Source organism: Oryctolagus cuniculus, chromosome 11 (genome assembly GCF_051225735.1).
Source record: "Oryctolagus cuniculus isolate XC-2025 breed Fujian yellow rabbit chromosome 11, ASM5122573v1, whole genome shotgun sequence".
NCBI lineage: Eukaryota > Metazoa > Chordata > Mammalia > Lagomorpha > Leporidae > Oryctolagus > Oryctolagus cuniculus.
In genome coordinates this window covers 71,349,209-71,368,811 of record NC_142877.1, presented here as the reverse complement: position 1 = coordinate 71,368,811, position 19,603 = coordinate 71,349,209, and the positions used below count along the sequence as shown (strand labels likewise).

The 19,603-nt window shown below is 49.2% G+C and overlaps 1 long non-coding RNA gene across 1 annotated transcript; it reads right to left on the bottom strand.

Annotated features, from left to right (window-relative positions):
• Window positions 1-12,072: 12,072 nt before the first annotated feature.
• On the bottom strand, window positions 12,073-18,929 carry LOC149123516 (uncharacterized). The gene is made up of 3 exons (XR_016216875.1): window positions 18,794-18,929; window positions 15,023-15,148; window positions 12,073-12,203 (listed from the first exon to the last, which is right to left on the bottom strand). It is a non-coding gene; the product is annotated as an uncharacterized LOC149123516 (long non-coding RNA).
• Between the last annotated feature and the right edge of the window lie 674 nt (window positions 18,930-19,603).

Genomic DNA, 19,603 nt, shown 5'->3' with positions numbered 1-19,603 from the left:
ACCAACAGATGGAAGATCTCTCTTTCTCTTTTTCTAACTCTGCCTTTCAAATAAATAAAAAAGAACTTATAAAAAGGAAAAAGCAGCAGCTGAGACTTCGAGCTGAGCTGGGTCACGCAGCTATAGTCTCCAGTACCTGCAACAGTGCCGGATACATATGGTACTCAGAGGTGAACAAAGCGCTCGGAGCTGCCCCAGTTCCTCAGGAGCCATCCTCGGATTCCATCGTGTGTGGATTTTGCTGTCTGGGCATCCAATTTGGTTTGCGCCTCTAGAGAAAAACGCTTCTCTCCCTCTTCATCCACCACCACGCTAGAGGAAGCTCAGAAAGGCTTCACACTTGGAAGGAGTGGTGGACACTGCACGTTGTGGCCTCAAAACTTGGCTTCCCTTGGTCAATGAAGGTCCACTGATTAGAGATTATCTGCATACATTTGCATACATCTGCATACAATAGCACCAGGAGCGCAGAGGAGAATCAGACATTCACTGTCCTCAGCAAGCCCTGTGAGCTCTTGAGGCCTCAGATTTCCTCCTGGCCAGAGGGAGGCTGGAGTCACCCAGTAGGCTTGCCTGGAGCATTCAGTGGTAAAACAAGCATAAAAAGCACCTAGACGCTGGGACATTAGCGTAATGGTGGTGATGATGATGATTGCTATTCAATTGGATTAAAGACAAATGACCATAGTATTTTCTGAAATCTGTTTTCAATCAGCAAACATTGCCAGAGCCCCTATTGTGTATGAGGTAACTCGCTAGGTGGGGAGACTTGAGATTGGGAAGACCTGTGTCTATCTGTTCCTGGGCTCTTAAACATCATTATCTGACGTACTCATGTTTTTCTTGGCAACCCTAATCTGAAAATAGCCTCATATTTCTTAGGTTCTGGCCCACTCATCCAATCATAAGGGCCTCAGCTCCTCTCAATTCTTCCCAAGTTTAGTGTGTGTCCCCTTTGCTAGCCAAATGCATCCTCTGACACCGCGTGAAATTTCACTTGTCTACTGGCAAAAATCAAACCTCCTAAAACCAGATGAAGTCTCTGTTTCCTTCTTCCCCTGTCTGGTTGCTGGGAGATGCTTCTCCTGCACCACCTGTTTCTTGGCTGGTCCTTGGCCATACAAGGACCACGAGATTCCCCCAAGCTCCCAAGTGAATGTGTAGGGACAAAGAGAATGAGCCCTTTCCTGCCCATCATAAAAGGTCACAGCTGCCGGTGCCGTGGCTCACTAGGCTAATCCTCCGCCTGCAGCGCTGGCACACCGGGTTCTAGTCCCGGTTGGGGCACTGGTTCTGTCCTGGTTGCTCCTCTTCCAGTCCAGCTCTCTGCTATGGCCTGGGAGTGCAGTGGAGGATGGCCCAAGTGCTTGGGCCCTGCACCCGCATGGGAGACCAGGAGGAAACACCTGGCTCCTGGCTTTGGATCCGCGCAGTGCACTGGCTGTAGCAGCCACTTGGGGGGTGAAACAATGGAAGGAAGACCTTTCTCTCTGTCTCTCTCTCACTGTCTAACTCTGCCTGTCCAAAAAAAAAAAAAAAAAGTCACAGCTGACAGCCCTCCAACAAAAGGCTAACAGGAGAACGCCGTGACACATGTAATTTGACCATTAGTTGTACGTGACAAGGGAGCCTTCAGATTGAAGACCCCACACTCAGGTGAGCTACCCATTCTTAGGCTTCAGTTTCACGAAGCACAGACAATGCTGTAGAAATACAACTGGACGAGAAAGGACAGGATCTAACAGTGCTGGGCACAGCGGAGGCACCCAGCGAGGCCTGTCCATGCTGATTCTTAGTGGCCTCTCTGTAGCATTCCTTCCAGCAGGGCTCTGTCTGGGATGGGGATCTTATGACCTACAATCAAACAAGGAAGGTCAGAGAATTCTCTCTTTAGAAAACGTTGGCTAACGCTTTGATGGGGTAACACTGCAATAATTTAACACATGTATATAGCATAAATTGATCAAGTCAGGCAATTAGCATTTCTGCTGCCTTACCTTCATGTTTGAAACTTACCAGCTCCTCTTTTCCGGCTCTTCACCGAGTATATAACACAGCCCTGTGAACTAAAGTCACCCCACTCTGCTGTGGAACACCAGAACCCAGTCCTACCTTCTGACGCTGCCTCAGCACCTGCTGTGCAACCTCCCTCTATTCAACCCTGCTCACCCTCTAGTAATCACTATTCTAGGTTCAGGTTTATTTTTTGTAACTTCCACATATGATAGAAGGCGCGCAGTAATTGTTTTTCTGTGTCAGGATTTTTTTACTTAAGCTAATGACCAACCATTTTGCAGCAATGTTAGGATTTCATTCTTTTTATGGCTGAATGATATTCCATTGCATACCTATACCACATTTTCATTTTCCTTTCATTCATGAAGGGACACGGACACCCAGCCTGACTTCATAGCTTGGCTATCGTGACTAATGCCACAATAGGCATGAGGGTGCGGGTAGCTCTTTCCTATGCTGACTTCCGTTCTTTGGGATGTGTAGCCATAGTGAGATAACTGGGTCATGTGATGGATTCCTTGTGTTTTCTACAATGGCTCACTAATTTGCATTCTCACCAACAGTGTATGAGGGTTCCCTCTTCTCCACATCCTCACCAGCATTTGTTATTTTGTGTCTTTTTTATAACAGTCCTTCTAACTGGAGTGGGATGATACCTCATTTTGGCTTTGGTTTGCATCTCCCTGATGGTTGGTGATATTAACATTTTTCCATATATTTTTGGCCATTTTTGCTTTGATGGCTGGCTTTGGGGAAAAGGAGGCCCTTAGGGAAGAGAAATTGCTTTTACAGCTTGCCATAGAGGAGAATGAGCAGTGAGAACGAGCAGCTAGAGAAAGCCAGAGAGAAACTTAGCTTGGGAGCCCTCGACTTGGGGGTATCATTTCCTGAGCCCCAACACAAGGTATCATTGGAGTGAAGAAAATGAGAAGGAACAAAAGAACAGCAGCCATGCTCTTCCAATTGCTTGTGGAGATGACCATGGAACAGTTTTTGTTTTTCCTAACCCCTCTTAACTGTCCCTAATGCAAAGGGAACCCGAACATCCACAGGGTTCCTGCATCCCTGGGGCCTGACTCTGGCCCCTCCCCCAGCCTGGCTTCATGTTCCAGAAGACTCGTTGGCCCTTTCCAGGACCCTCTCCCCAGGGAGCCCCTGAGGCCCCCCCAGCAGATCTCTATGTGTCTGTGCCGCACCCCTGAGTCTTCACACCCGGGACACACAGGCAGCTAATACAGGAAGGGCATAATCCATACTACTGATGTTTTAATTGTATCTCTACTGTAACCACCTGACTGCCCATTTAATCGGAAGGGTAAGGGCTCACCCATTTTCTCCTGTTTCCCACTGGTTTTCAGTGACTAGACAATCTGAAATACATAGAAATGCAGTTTATATTATTATGAAATGAGTGTTTTTAACATTTAACTTTAAAAGTAACATTGAGATAATTTGCTGCAACATTTGAAATTAGCCATTTTACTTTCCAGAATCTGTTTAAAGCTTAATAATAATTCTAACCTGGGGTAGACATTGTGGTACAAGGGATGGGCACAGCCAGTTAAGCTCCCACTTACAATGTCCACATTGCATTTCATAGTGCCTGGGATGGAGTCCCACCTCAGTTTCCAATCCAGCTTCCTGTTGATGCACACCCGAGGAGGCAACAGATGATGGCCCAAGTACTTGGGTTCCTGCCATCCATGTGAGAGGCCTAGATTGAATTCTGGGCTCCTGGCTTTGGCCTGGCCCAGCCCAGTAGGCATTTGGGGAGTGAACCAGAGGACAGACAGTTGATATTTCTGTCTCTCTCCTTTTCAAATAATAATTCTTAAAAACAAAACAAAACAAAAACCCCTGAATTCTAACTGTACTGCAAGTAATGTGATTTCAAGACCCTTCACTTCTTTGTCACCTTTCAGAACACTTAACAGGGTGTCAATCATTAAAGAAAAGTTGATTCTGGCCGGCACTGTGGCTCACTAGGCTAATCCTCTACCTTGCGGCGCCGGCACACCGGGTTCTAGTCCCGGTCGGGGCGCCGGATTCTGTCCCGGTTGCCCCTCTTCCAGGCCAGCTCTCTGCTGTGGCCCGGGAGTGCAGTGGAGGATGGCCCAAGTCCTTGGGCCCTGCACTCGCATGGGAGACCAAGAGAGGCACCTGGCTCCTGGCTTTAGATCGGCGCGATGTGCCGGCCACAGCACGCCGGCCGTGGCAGCCCTTGGAGGGTGAACCAACAGCAAAGGAAAACCTTTGTCTCTCTCTGTCTCACTGTCCACTCTGCCTGTCAAAAAAAAGAAAAGAAAAAAAAAAGTTGATTCTGATACTTGTTAAAATTGTAATGTGGGGGGGGAAAAGTAGTTTTTCCTTACCCATCACAAGGCTCGCAGCTGACACTCCTCTAATGAAAGATAGATTAGCGTGAGAAAAGCACGACAAATTTATTTAATCCCCGTTTTTTCAGTGACATGGCAGTTTCAGAAATGAAGACCCAAAGAGCCAGGGAAAACTGATGTCTATGGGCAGCCGTGTGGTCCTGTGATTGGAGAACAAAGGGGTACAATGTGATGGTAATAAACTGGGGGGAGCATAGCGAGCTGCTTTGTACAGTTCCCCCCCGGCTTCTAGGGCAGGACCCTGGGGAAAGAGGGCCTTGTGACCTATCTTTCAGGAGAAGTGGGTCAGGGTTCTTTTCACCAGCTTAGGGCAGAAAGGTAGAGAAGGTCAAAGAGTGACCTTCATGCTTCTGCTGTGTTTGCAAGCTGCCATGGAGGGGGGGGGGGGGTTACCTTGTTCGGAGCAGTGACGGTAAGGAAGATTTTACTCAGGAGTGTGGCAATCAGAGTACTGCAGGAGGGCAGAGAGCTCAGGCTGCACCAAGGCAGTCAGGGGTTCAGAGCCGACCAGCAGAATGAGGGGTCGGTGGATACAAAGGGACAATGGGGGGGGGGCGGATTCCTGCAGCAGGCAGCTGGGATCTCGAGCTTGGAGATGAAGAATTTGATCAGACAATCAGACATCAAGTGTGATCAGGTTTCCTGGGTGGAGGGATTCTCGCCAAACTGACTTTGAGGAATGGTTACTGCAGTTGGTCTAGGCAGGCCAAATACAGGAGAGCATCAAGGTCAAAGCCTAGTTGAAAACCGGAACCCAGAGGAGCTTGACTTGAAGTTTGGTGGAGGAGTCTTTGTCACAATGTTGTGTGTTTCAGAAGGTGGCTCTTGGAAGTGAACAATGGGACACAGACGTGATCTGGCCCATGCAGGGTAAAGAAGGGTCGTGTTCCGTCTTGAGGTGGAGGCTAAACTTCTCCAGCATTCAGCTAAGCTTGATGTCAATTGCTGTGCAGACCCCATGACATGGTTCACTTGTAGTTAAGTCTGCAGGCAGCTAACACAGTGTTTTCTCTGGTTCCATGCCATCCGTCTCATCCTACTGCCCAAGTTACCTCCCTCGAGTGTCGACCTGAGAATCTTGCAGTTGCCGATTGCATTGAATCCACTCAAGTTACCGCACATGTGACCCTATCACAGTGAGCTCAATTAGCTTGAATGACACCCCAAAATGTGAAAACCTCAGGGTCTGATCCAAGCCATCTCCCCTGAAGTGACATCCTGGGGAGCGGGGGGACTGAGGTGGCTTGCAGGGGTGGGTCTTGGGTCTCTGCCTAAGACCCTAGAAAAACCAGAGCACCAGCTGCCAAGAGCTGTGTCCTTGGAGCCGCTGAGGTCAAATGCAGCAAGCTAAGTCCACAGGTGACCAGGTGTGCTGGGCGAGAAGCTAAGACGCTGACTCCCAGTTAAGGAGACCTCAAGGGATGAGGGTACAGTAGGGCCATGAGGATCTACCAAGGCAGGCAGGGAGTTGGGCAGGGCTCTGGACAAATTCTGGAGGTGGGGTGTAGCTGTATATATATATGTGTGTGTGTGTGTGTGTGTGTGTGTGTAGAGAGAAACTTGTGCACATACAGATATGCGCTCAAATAAACAATTCCCCACCACTCAAAAAAAATTTTTTTAAATTCTAAAGCTCTTGTGGCATCCCTGAGAGCTTGCTGTGCCGTGGTGCATGGTGTGGGAACCTGGACTTGGTGCACTCTTCACTTACTCAATCTGATCTCTTTTTCTTTTTCAACAACATTAAAGCAAATTTTCCTATTTTTTAAAATGTGAAGACTTGCTTACTGGCCAGAGCCACTCTGCTGGTAGAGCACACTCAGTGGGAAAAGCACAAAAAAAGAAAAAGATAATATTTGGGCCGTAAGAAGAAAATGTCAATGAAAATTATGAGGAATGGAGAAAAAATGAACTCAGGAAGTCTTTAAAAATGAGACAAGGAACTACGAGCTTTCCAAATTATGCAACATATGTCAAGCTATGTCCTAAGGCATTTTTTTCTTTTGAATCATGGCCAACTTCTGTTGTTTGGCTATGATGGACAGTTTTGGGATAAACTGGAACAGCAGGGAGTTGGTGAAATCACACTCCCAGACCAAAACTTAAGGTTTTTTTTTTTTTGAATCTTTGAAAATCAGGGAAGAACAGGGAGCAAGAAGGACAAAGAGAAGAGAAGAGTGTTCATTGCTGCCCTTACATACACAACTATTTGTGCACTTAATCATACATTTGGCAAATGTCTGTGTTCTCTTGTCTAGAAGTAATGCCATCAACACCAAGGACTTTAACGTAAGAGGTTAGGCACAAAGGCTGGTCAGGGTATGGCTAACAATAATCAAAGGTTCTTTGGATTGCACTCAGTGTCTCTTCTGGGCCTCATTCTGCCCCAGGCTTGGTGAGGTGACACAGCTGGGACTTGCTCAGTTCTTTTTTACCCCCCTCCTTTTTTTTTTTTTTTTTTTGACAGGCAGAGTGGACAGTGAGAGAGAGAGACAGAGAGAAAGGTCTTCCTTTGCCGTTGGTTCACCCTCCAATGGCCGCCGCGGCCGGCACATCGCGCTGATCCAATGGCAGGAGCCAGGTGCTTCTCCTGGTCTCCTATGGGGTGCAGGGCCCAAGCACTTGGGCCATCCTCCACTACACTCCCTGGCCACAGCAGAGAGCTGGCCTGGAAGAGGAGCAACCGGGACAGAATTCGGTGCCCCGACCGGAACTAGAACCCAGTGTGCCAGCGCCGCAAGGCGGAGGATTAGCCTAGTGAGCTGTGGTGCCGGCCATTATTCCCCTTTAATATCTGGGTCCAACTGGACCAGACCAAAGTAAAGCAAACCTGCTGCAGGACCGGGTTGCTCAGGGTGTGCAGAGCTGTGGAATCTGCATCATTTAGGAGTAAGGGCTGGTTGTTCTGTACCCAGGAGGAACCATAATTACCTAAGGGCACAGGGCTGTCATGGGTGGAGCCGTAAAAATTCCATGAGTCATACAAGCAAAAAAGCAGAAGCCAACCACGAAATCCATGACAGAATCGGGGGCACATTTGTGCATTTGCTTGCAGACTCCTGAACTTCAGTTCCATTCCATAGAAATCTGAGCCGATGGTAAAAGGAGACAAAATGAATGTGTTATGAGCCCACCGCGCCCCGGAACGGGGGAACAGGGAGCAGCGGTGAGATTTTGTTCTCGTCTCACAGAGCAGCTGCGCCAACACTTCAGGCAGCTGGCTCTCGTGTCAGCCACTGACGGGGAACGTTGATGGTTTCGTGGGCTGAGTGAAACACACACTCCAGGCTCGCTCCTCAGCACTAGCGTGAGGGAAGCCTCCCGAAGACAAAGAGCCCAGGAAAAGAACTGGCTCATCCGCACGTGCAAGAGAAAGGCCCCTTTTCTAGATATAACTGGAAGCAAGGAAAGGCATCCTAGTTTAGACCATTGCACGCTGTAGCCAACACTACATCTGTTGGGTGAACCCAGTGCGTTAATGGTTTTGTTTAATGACGTTTGGCAAGTGAAAAGTCTGCAAGTGAAAGATTCAGCTCATTGTACCATCATTAAGGAATGAATTCAAGGCACTGCACCCAAGAGTTGTTATAAGATAAAGAGGCAGCCTTTTAGCATTTCCTGGGGTCTGGGCAGACTCCAGACTTCGGGAAGCAGGAACAACTTAGCAAGTGCGATCGCTGAAGGTACAGAAACCAAAACATCTGTACCGTCTTGCTTCCTGCTATGCTGGGCTGCCTATTTCCAATGCCAAGCCTGCAAAGATATGTTTGGAAAGGCATGGGAAGGGAACCACACACCCTCATGCACACCATTAAACCAGCCTTGCAGTAAGACGCTTGGAGAGAGCACACTACACAGGGGTCTTAAAAAGTCCATAGAAAATTCATATTATGAAAAAGCTATGCATGAGTTGCCATTCAAGGGGGCACAAAAATAAAGTTATCTTTTAGTCCATTTTTCCAGGAACTTTTTGAAGCATCCTTGTACTATGAGAAAATGAGGAGGCAGACCCAAGACATCCAATGGAGTCCAGTTTAGACTTCTGTCAGAGTTAGTTTAGAAAGAGAGGAAGTGGAAAACAGAGGTTCCATGGGTTTGCATGGCATTACAGGACAGAAACAAGCACGAAAGGTATAGAGCAATCCTTATCCAAACCATACAGAACGATGACAGCTTCTAAGAATCTTAGCGCCTTTCAGGGCCAGACGGACAGGGACCTTGAGCACTTGGCTGGATGCAGACGGGAAAAGAAAGGAAGGAGAGGAATCCTCGCATCTTGGACCAGGTGCAGATTCTGCCACCACCAGCAACAATAGCAATGCACAAATTCTCTCTTCCCTCGTGGTCTTTACTCTTCTTTGTCCTGATCTGTACCTGGCTGCCACCACCGCCATCCCCGTTCCATGAGCTCTGCCCACCACCAGTCCCCTCCACTGCCTCGCTCTGCTCAGATTCCTACGTACCTCTTACCACCAGCTGAATTTATCTTCTTCCTTATCTGTGTATTCATTAATGCTCTGTCCTCCTGTGTTGACAAACGTCTGCCAACTGGCCATGGGAGAAGAGAATGATGGCAAATTTATATGTAGCACACAGCTTCCAAATAACGACAGAATACACAGTACTCTTTATTTGTAATTCCATATGGTCCCTTGATTCCCACGGACTGCGTGCTTGATTTTGGCTAAACTTTTGCTCTGTAGCCAAACCACAGCTACAGCTCCACCCTGATTTGACAAATGGGGTTGCATTCTAACCTTGCTAACTCTTTTCTTTATCATTAAATATGATGTCACCTCCTATCAAACTATTTCCCACTATTAACAAATTCTATATATTTTAAAGATTTTTATTTATTTGAAAGTCAGAGTTACATAGAGAGACAAGGAGACAGAGAGAGAACTATTTCATCTGTTGGTTCATTCCCCAGCCACAGCTGGGCCAAGTGGAAGCCAGGAGCCAGGAGTTTCATCCAGGTCTCCCACAAGGGTGGCAGAGGCCCAGACATTTGGGCCATCTTCCACTGCCTTCCCAGGCACATTAGCAGGGAGATAAGTCAGAAGTGGAGCAGCCGGGATATGAACCGGTGCCCATGTGGGACGCAGGCATTACAGGCTTTACCCACTATGCCACAACGCTGGTCCCGAACAGATTCTGTGGACTAAATTTAAACTTGAAACTTCAACAGTACTAGCTATGGCTTTAGATTTGTGTACGGCTGTCAGGATTGGAACATTGTTTAATAGTAGCTTGCAAAACTCTTGAAAATGAGCAGTCTGCTCTCAGGAGTCGACAGAGCGTGTGCCTGTCTGGCCTGGGTAGTACTAAGTTCTGTGAGAAAATGATGAGCACATGGCACAGATCAAATATATACAGATGCTTTGTCCCCACACTGTGTGCTAACATGTTGGTTTTATCCTCTTCAATCCTCCTCTACCAGTTCCTGTCTGCCTGGCACAGAAAAACGGGGAAGAATGCCACCAGCCCAGTCACCAGTGGCTGCTCGGCTACAGGGCTGGCAATCGCCCCTGACCCCCGCCCCCCACCCCAGTGATAGGTGTGTCGTGCTCAGGAAGTTTGGCTGGACGTGAACCTGGAGCTGCAGCCATCCAGAGCAGTTCTTCTCAATGTCGGCCTGCCTTTTTATAGGCATTGTGTCACGGCTTCAAAAACGTGCTAGGAGTTTGGTCTCCTGACTCACGCTGCCCGATTCTGCCTCCCACACAAGTCAGCGCTGCCCCCGGGGCCGGCTTGGGGCTGGAGGCGGCCTTTCCTTCACTCCTCACCCATGTGGGTGTCCTCATTCTCCAGGGCTGCCATAACGAAGTCCCACAGACAGGGTGACCTAAGCCACAGACAGTGCTTGTCTCCCAGTCCTGGGGCCCGGAGTCCAAACTCGAGGTGTGGGCCAGTGTGGCTGCTCCCGGGGGCTGTGACTCAGTGTGTCCCATGCCTCTCTGTGCTGGCTGCCGGTGATCATCTTTGGCCTTCCAGGCCTGGTGGACATGCCAGCTCTGCCTTTTCACATGACGTTCATTTCCTGTGGGCACGTCTCTGTCCAAATTTCCCCTCTCTGTGTGGACAACAGGCATGTCAGAGTAGGGAGGGCTCCTAGTCCACCATGGCTTCAGTTCAACTAACCACTTGTGGTGACCCCATTTCCAAGGTTGCTTTCTTTTCTTTTTTTTCTTTTTGACAGGCAGAGTGGACAGTGAGAGAGAGAGAGAGACAGAGAGAAAGGTCTTCCTTTGCCGTTGGTTCACCCTCCAATGGCCGCCGCGGCCGGTGCACTGCAGCCGGCGCACCGCGCTGATCCGATGGCAGGAGCCAGGTACTTCTCCTGGTCTCCCATGGGGTGCAGAGGCCAAGCACTTGGGCCATCCTCCACTGCACTCCCTGGCCACAGCAGAGAGCTGGCCTGGAAGAGGGGCAACCGGGACAGAATCTGGTGCCCCGACCGGGACTAGAACCCGGTGTGCCAGCGCCGCAAGGCGGAGGATTAGCCTAAGTGAGCCGTGGCGCCGTGGCGCCGGCCTGAGGTTGCTTTCCTAGGGACAGGAGGTTAACACTGCAACATACAAAATTACAAAGGGCTCAGTTTAACCCCCTAGAGTAGCTACTTTTTGTTGATTGTGGTCTACTTCTAAAGACCTTAGGACAGATGAGATTCTGAGATCCTGAGATAAGTGAATATACTTTCTAACGACTTACACATTTTAAACATTGCAGGATCTTGCCTTCTGTCATAGACTGAGTACCTTACAGCTTTTAGAGATGGTTAAAGATACCTTACATGGCTTTTCTGTCTTGCAGTGAGCAGGCAGCAGGCCACCCTCTGAAAAGCTCATTTGAGTTCACAGGTTACAGTGCTAGATAACAGGCTAAGAATATACGTTAGGGCAGTGTCTCCCACTCTGAAATTGCTACTCTAACTTCCATAAATTCATAAAACAGTGATTGCCTACCATAAATCAATTCTATGACAAACATAGCTCCTCACACTTCAATATTTCTGAAACCAGATCTCTTTATGATCTCTGACATGTTGTAATTTAATTAACAGTGGTTTTTTTTTCTTTTTGATGGGACATAAAGGAAAGATATAATCTTTTTTTAAAAGATTTATTTATTTTTAAAAAAATATTTTATTTATTTATTTGATAGGTAGAGTTACAGTGAGAGAGAGAGACAGGAAGAAAGGTCTTCCCTCTGTCGGTTCACTCCCCCAGATGGCCGCAACGGCCAGAGCTGCGGCGATCCGAAGCCAGGAGCCAGGTGCTTCTTCCTGGTCTCCCACATGGGTGCAGGGGCCCAGGGACCTGGGCCATCCTCCACTGCCTTCCCAGGCTACAGCAGAGAGTTGGACTGAAAGAGGGGCAGCCAGGACTAGAACCAGCACCCATATGGGATGCCAGCGCTGCAGGCGGAGGATTAACCTACTGCGCCACGGAGCGGGCCCCTAAAGATTTATTTGAAAGGCAGAATTACAGAGAGAGGCAGAGAGAGAGAGAGAGAGAGAGAGAGAGAGAGAGAGGTCTTCCATCCACTTGGTCACTCCCCAGATGGCCACAACAGCCGGAGCTGTGCTGATCTGAAGCCAGGAGCAAGGAGCTTCTTCTGGGTTTCCCACACAGGTGCAGAGGCCCAAGGACTTAGGCTGTCTTCTACTTCTTTCCCAGGCTATAGCAGAGAGCTGGAGCATAAGTGGAGCAGCCGGGACTCAAATCAATGCCCATATGGGATGCCAGCACTGCAGGTGGCAGCTTTACCCACCATACTACAGAGCGGGCCCTGGAATGATACAATCTTAATTAATGGTGTCTTAGTTTCCAGGAAATACAATATTGAGTATATTTGAGGTGCAGGTACTGCGGAACATCTAGAATATAGAGAATAGTGATAGCAAGAGGAAGCTGCCTTCACAGTGTCTTAGTGTGGTGATTCATTGAGGATGAGTGTTCCTTTCACACTCCAGTTCTCACTCATTCATAGAGTTTTTTCTTGTATGTTAGATTGTGATGATTGGTTTACTTGCCTGCCTTCTACTTCTGCAACTCATGGGCAGGTACCTACTTTAATCATCCATGCATTTTCACTGCCCATGGCTCAGCAGTCAATGCTAAGCACAGAAATGGATGCATGGATCCCCTACATCTACATCATGCTCATTGTAAGCCATTAAACAACTAAAGGATGTTATTGCTGGCTAATGTACCGAGAGGAATTATTCCTGTACATCTGATACAGCTTTATCCTAGCATCCTATTCCTGCCTTCAAATCTCAAGTGGAAAATAGCGTTCTCAAATTTGGGCTTGGTGAACTGACAGCTCCCTGAAATCTATATATCTGGCTTATCATACTGCTAAACAGGATGACAGCATCATCATGACTGATGACTCAGCCCTGATGTCTTTGGCTCCTTTGAGTTGGATATATTAAAATCATGCCTCACCCCAAGCAAATGAACCGCTTTACTCAAAACTATTTGAGAGTTAGAAAGAAAGATCAATCTTCTATCCGCTGGTTCACTCTTCAAATGCCTACTCTAACAGCCAGAGCTGGGCCGGGCTGAAGCCTGGAGCCAGAAACTCCATCCAGGTCTTCCACATAAGTGGCAAGGACCCAAGTACTTGAGCTATTGCCTGCTGCTTCCCAGCTTGTAATCAGAAGTAGAGCCAGCACTTGAACCCAGCCACTGAGATACGGGACACAGATATCCCAAGCAGCATCTTAACTACTAACACAAATCCCTACCCCACAATTTTTTTTTTTTTTTTTTTTGACAGGCAGAGTGGACAGTGAGAGAGAAAGACAGAGAGACAGGTCTTCCTTTTGCTGTTGGTTCACCCTCCAATGGCCACCATGGCTGGCGCACCGCACTGATCTGAAGCCAGGAGCCAGGTACTTATCCTGGTCTCCCATGGGGTGCAGGGCCCAAGCACCTGGGCCATCCTCCACTGCACTCCCTGGCCACAGCAGAGAGCTGGCCTGGAAGAGGGGCAACCGGGACAGAATCCGGCGCCCTGACCGGGAGTAGAACCTGGTGTGCCAGCGCCGCAAGGCGGAGGATTAGCCTAGTGAGCCACGGCGCCGGCTTCCCACAATTTTGCTTTACTACCATGTATGAGCCCTAGGGTTGCTGAAAGTGTGGACTAAACAGATACACAAAGAACAATCTTATGGAAAGAAAAGGCTCTCTCTCTCTCTCTCTCTCTTTTTTTTTTTTTTTTTAAGATTTTGTTCATTTATCTGAGAGGTAGAATTACGGACAATGAGAGGGAGAGACAGAGAGAAAGGTCTTCCATATGCTAGTTCACTCCCCAGTTGGCCGCAGATCTGAAGCCAGGAGCCAGGCGCTTCTTCTGGGTCTCCCATGAGGGTGCAGGGGCCCAGGGACTTGGGCCATCTTCTACTGCTTTCCCAGGACATAGCAGAGAGCTGGCTCGGAAGAGGAGCAGCCGGGACTAGAACTGGCACCCATCTGGGATGCGGCACCACAGGGATTTGGGAGGTGATTAGGATTAGATAAGGTCATTAGAGAGAAGCCCCAATAATTGAATCCTGGTAGCTTTATAAGAGGGGGAGAGGACAGGAGGTGCAAGCATGTTCCCTGTGTCTTGTCATGTGATGCCCTGTGCCATCCCAGGACCCTGCCAGAAAGAAAGCCATCCTCACACCAGGCTCCCAGATCTTGCAACTCCAGAACCATGAACCAAAATAAGCCTCTTTTCCTTAAAACATCCCCCATCTATAGTATTGTGCTGTTAGCAACATAAAACAGGCAAATATATCCATGTACCAGCAATGTCAGCAGTATCTGACAGCTCATTAAATATATAGAAGCTTACAGGGCTGGTGCTGTGGCATAGCCAGCCTCCATATGGGGGCCAGTTTGTGTCCTGGATGCTCTGCTTCCAATCCAGCTCTCTGCTAATATGCCTGGGAAAACAGCAGAAGGTGGTACAAGTCCCTGAGCCCCTGTACCCATGTAGGAGACCCAGATGAAGTTCCTGGCTTCTCCCTGGCCCAGCACTGGCTGTTGCGGCTATCTGGGGAGCAAATGAGCAAATGGAAGATCTTGTCCTTTCTCTCTGTAACTGTGACTTTCAAATATATAAATAAATCATTAAAAGAAATATAGAAGTTTGGGCTGCCCCCCACACCTGTAGAATCAAACTCTGTATTTTCATAAGATCACCAAGTTTACTGATCAGTACATTAGAGTTTGAGAAGCTTATACTAAATTTTCCAGAGCAATGTACTTTAATTCTTGTCAAATAGTTTGGGATAGCCAACCTCTACCAATTGGTCTCTGTTTTGCATGAATTACTGGCATTTTAAACATGGCCCCAAAATATTGTCCTGACCACTATTTCATTTTGCTGACAATACTATACAATCTGATCTATTGCCAGTTTCCATGTAAGATGAGAGCATGTTGTTAGGATTTTGCCAACTTATTTTAAGGGACTTCACTTATGATCTGTTAGACGGTAATTCAGTTAGGAACGAAGTGGGCACATGCAGTTACCATCTAACACCAGTTTGGTGGTGGTACAGTGACCAGTATCGCTAATGGTTATCATGAGATAGTAGAAGGCACAGCTACCTCAGTCTGCTCCATCCAAAGCACAGAGAGTTCAGTGGACCCGTGGAGAACCCTGTCACAGAGTCAGCGTCAGTACCCAGGGGTTCTACATCAAGCATGGATTCAATCAAGCATGGATTCAACCGCCTACAGATCAAGAACATTGGGAAAACATGTTATGTACATATGAACACGTACAGACTGTTTTCTTGCCATTCTAACCTAAACAATAGCATTTACATTGTGATGAGTATTGTAAGTCATCTAGAGAGGATTAAACACACAGGAGGATGTGCGTAAGTTCAGAGCAAACACTACCCCATCTTATCTAGGAGCGCATCTGTGGATTTTGCTGCCTGCAGAGGTCCTGGAATCATTACTGCCACGGGTACTGAGGGATTTCATTTTCTGTATTTTGCGGCAGGAGCTGAAATAAGGGCAAAAGCCGGTCGGCGCCGCGGTTCACTAGGCTAATCCTCCACCTGCAGTGCCAGCTCCCCGGGTTCTAGTCCCGGTTGGGGCGTCGGTTCTATCCTGGTTGCTCCTCTTCCAGTCCAGCTCTCTGCTGTGGCCCGGGAGTGCAGTGGAGGATGGCCCAGGTCCTTGGGCCCTGCACCCACATGGGAGGCCAGGAGGAAGCTTCTGGCTCCTGGCTTCGGATCAGCGCAGTGCGCCAGCCGTGGCAGCCACTTGGAGGGTAAACCAATGGAAAAAGGAAGACCTTTCTCTCTGTCTCTCTCTCTCTCACTGTCTAACTCTGCCTGTCAAAAATAAAATAAATAAATAAATAAATAAGGACAAAAGCCTGGAAAACAAGGCTCTGAATGTTGCAGAGAAAGAGAATGGTGGGGAAGGTAACCAGGAAAGGGGGTCTAGAAGCCACCCAGGGGTTGCGAGTCTTTGGGGGCAATCTTTGAAATCAGGGTGCAGTCTCCCGCTGCGTGCTCCAAGCACAGGCTCTTCGTGCTGCACTTTAGACAGCAAACAATCTCATAAAATGCACCACTGGGCCTTCTGGGGGCCACCAGCTCGGGCTGCCCTAGAGTTATCTCCATCCATTCCGCACCCCCTACCCCTAGGCATTTGTCTGTTTCTACGGTGAATACAGGGCTCCGTTTCAAACGTTTCCATTGCACCTAACTACAGGACTTGAGGATCTTGAGGAGGGAAGCTTCCAGCTGATGCCTAGGAGAGAGAAGATCCTCCAATCGCTGAGCTCTCCCCCCATTATCCGCAGTGAATTCCAAACAACACGTGGCTCTGCAAACTGATCCGGCAGCCTAGGGTTTGGGTTCTGAAGTCGAGATTCTGTTCTGTGACCTCACATAAATTACTCAGCCACTCCACACCTCAGCTGCTTAGTCTATAAAATGCAGTGTGGCCCTTGAGTAATAAAGATGATGTCTTGAAGCATAGAAATAATGCCCGCCTTCTGCATTCGAGGACAGTCATGTGCTGTGTGCAAGGACCTTCCTGATGCTGGTGCCTGGCCTGCAGAGGGTTATAATAATTTATCATGCAATTTCTCCCAGTCGTAATCATTCCAAGTATTTGATAGTCTGCTAAATTTGACTCCAAATTTTCATGCAGTAAGCATCTACTTAGTGAACACTGTCTGCATAGTACTGCAAAAATAATAATAATAAGGGAAAAGGAAGAGATTTAAAAAAAAACATCCTGGGCCGGCGCCACGGCTCACTAGGCTAATCCTCTGCCTTGCGGCGCTGGCACACCGGGTTCTAGTCCCGGTCGGGGTGCTGGATTCTGTCCCGGTTGCCCCTCTTCCAGGCCAGCTCCCTGCTGTGGCCCGGGAGTGCAGTGGAGGATGGCCCAAGTGCTTGGGCCCTGCACCCCATGGGAGACCAGGAGAAGCACCTGGCTCCTGCCTTCGGATCAGTGCGGTGTGCCGGCCGCAGTGCGCCGGCCGTGGTGGCCATTGGAGGGTGAACCGACGGTGAAGGAAGACCTTTCTCTCTGTCTCTCTCTCTCACTGACCACTCTGCCTGTCAAGAAAAAAAAAATCCTAAGAGTCATCTGTGTGCCAGGAACCATATAGGGATCATCTTGTTTATTCCTTAAAGAATGCACTGAGAGTCTACGGCCATACCACCCTGAATGCGCCCGATCTTGTCTGATCTTGGAAGCTAAGCGGGGTCGGGCCTGGTTAGTACTTGGATGGGAGAATGCACTGAGAAAGGCTCGTGTCCTCACTTCTGCAGACAAGAACACAGAGTGCTGAGAGGCTATGTAAGCTGCCCAGAAGGTGTAAATCTGAGTTTGCACCCAGGCCGATGCGACTCGGGAACCCTTTCTCCATCTCTAAGTTGCGGTACCACAACAGTGAAATGTAGGTCTCCAAGTGGCCAAATCTTAAGTTCTGGAGGGAAGGGGGAGAAAGAGCCATGTGGGTGGAAAGGGGAGGCAAAGACAAGGACGAGAGGGAGGAGGGTGGGCAGGAGACTCACTGCTGACGAAGGCTGAGACATGGCAGGAGGAAGCAGAGCTGCGTGCCCGGCCCACCCATGCGCTGGCTGGGGGGAGCCAGCATCCCACGCTCAACTAGTCTTAGGAGACATCTCCCCGACAGCGGCTTGAGACATAGCCTCATGCCAGCGAAGAGTACCTCGTTGCCCCATGTCAGCAGGAAGTAGCTCTAAAGACAGATCATCGTCCCTCCACCCCTCCTGGACTGTTGGGACTAAGGTAATCCCATACAACTCCTGCTTTATAAAAAACAAAAGGGGGAAACGTTAGTAAAATGCTGCAGTCTTATCTATGGTGTTATCTACACCCTGACACCATCCTAGGCTCTAGCCTCCTGCTGCCATTGCTGGAAGTCAGGTAGCCACATGGCCCAACCACCGGTGTCAGCCCCACCCCCATCCTAATGGGATTCGCTGCTCCTACTTCCCTGCCTGCCCTCCCCCCAGCAAAGTTTTAAAAGGACCTGTTCCTGAGCATGTGTCTCTCTCTCTTCCTCTCCGTCTCCTGACCTCTGTCTCTGTCTCTCTTACACTCTCCTCCCTCTTTTCCTTCTTCACCCCTTCCCTCCAGTCTGTCAGGTTTCCCCCAATAAACCCTCCCAGGGTACACAGGAGCAGGAAGTTGGAGTTGAGAGTGAGGCCAAGATGCAAATGCAGGCACTTCAGAACAGGATACAGGCGTCCCGAGTGGCATTCTGACCGCTATGTCGCATGCCCGCCCCTAAGGTTTAACGCTGTGCTACCCTATAGTCACCACGCGCGGTTCATTTTATCAACCTGCAAGAAGGCAGTCACAGTTGAGAACACGCTCCACATTCCATGAAACTCATCTAAGGAGAACCGAAAAAAACCTGCCCGGAGCTGGGGGTAGGCGCTCACAGATTCATTGTTGAGCTTCCCTGGGAAGGGCTCAGTTGGAGAGGAGGGGACACAGACTTTGGAAGGAGCCTCCTGGGGAGGGAAAGATGTTTGCTGTGCTCTGGATCTGGCCAACACATGCTGGGGTCCCAGCCTCGTGGAATTGGCTGGAGAGCTTCTGCTGGCTGGGCATGGCCGTCCTCACAGGGAGGCGGCGTGGGCGGGCGGCTCCTGCTGACTCTGCCGGCCGTCTGAATCACTCGCCGCCCCACGTGTCCTTTCGTCACCCAAGCAGCCTGCCCTGCGCAGGGTCAGGGAGGGATCCACACCCACTCATGGGTCAGAGCGGTACAGGGAAGTGCTGGTCAGATGACAGGGCCAGCGGGGGACAACACAGCTGGGCGGCAGCCTGAGCACTCCCTGGGTGTGTTACCTTGGGCCAGCCACTTACCCAACGCACGGTGTCTCAATTCCATGTTTGTAGTAGGCAAAGAAATAGTATCGACCTCTCAGGGGTTGTCACGAGGACTAGAGGAAATATTCCCGAAGTACCTGGAGCTTATATACAACTGGGTCTCCTAAAACCTATGGAAAAGGTGTGTTACGAAAAAAAGTGTGGATTTCAACAAAAAGTTACAGCCAAATAAACATATCTTTTAAGTCCATTTTTTTTACACACTTCTTGCAGTCCCCTTGAATTCATTCAGTTTATTTATCTCAGCCCACGTCGTTGTAATCACCACGTGCCAAGCACCAGGCTAAAGGAATACGGCAGTGAACAAGACACAGAGAGTTGCCACTCTCTTGAATTGTCCGTTCTACTGAGGAGGGGAACGGGTGATAGATAAACAATCCTCAGAACCTGAGACAGGGGTGAGTGAGGGTGCAGCTGATTTATTGCTTTCTAGGAAAAGCCTGTTGAGGGTGAAGGAACAGCACAAGGAAGGGGAACCGCCAGGCAAAGACGTGCTCAGGTAAACCCTAGCAGTGGCTTTATCCCCAGGAGCCCCACCGGCAGGGTCCTGTGAGATTTCGCACCCTGTCCCTGCCACTCATTGGTAGCAGCAGGTAGCGCCCCAGGCAAAGCAGCTCTTCAGCACGGGGCAGGTTTGCAGAAAGTCACAAGTGCAAGGAGTTAGCGGCGACGCCCATGGGGAGGGGTGTGGACGCACCAGCTGGCAAGGGGGACACGGACTGGCCGTGTCAACAACACCTGCGGCCCACGTTCAGCTGGGCCAAGGTGAGGTAGTGAGAGCTGCTG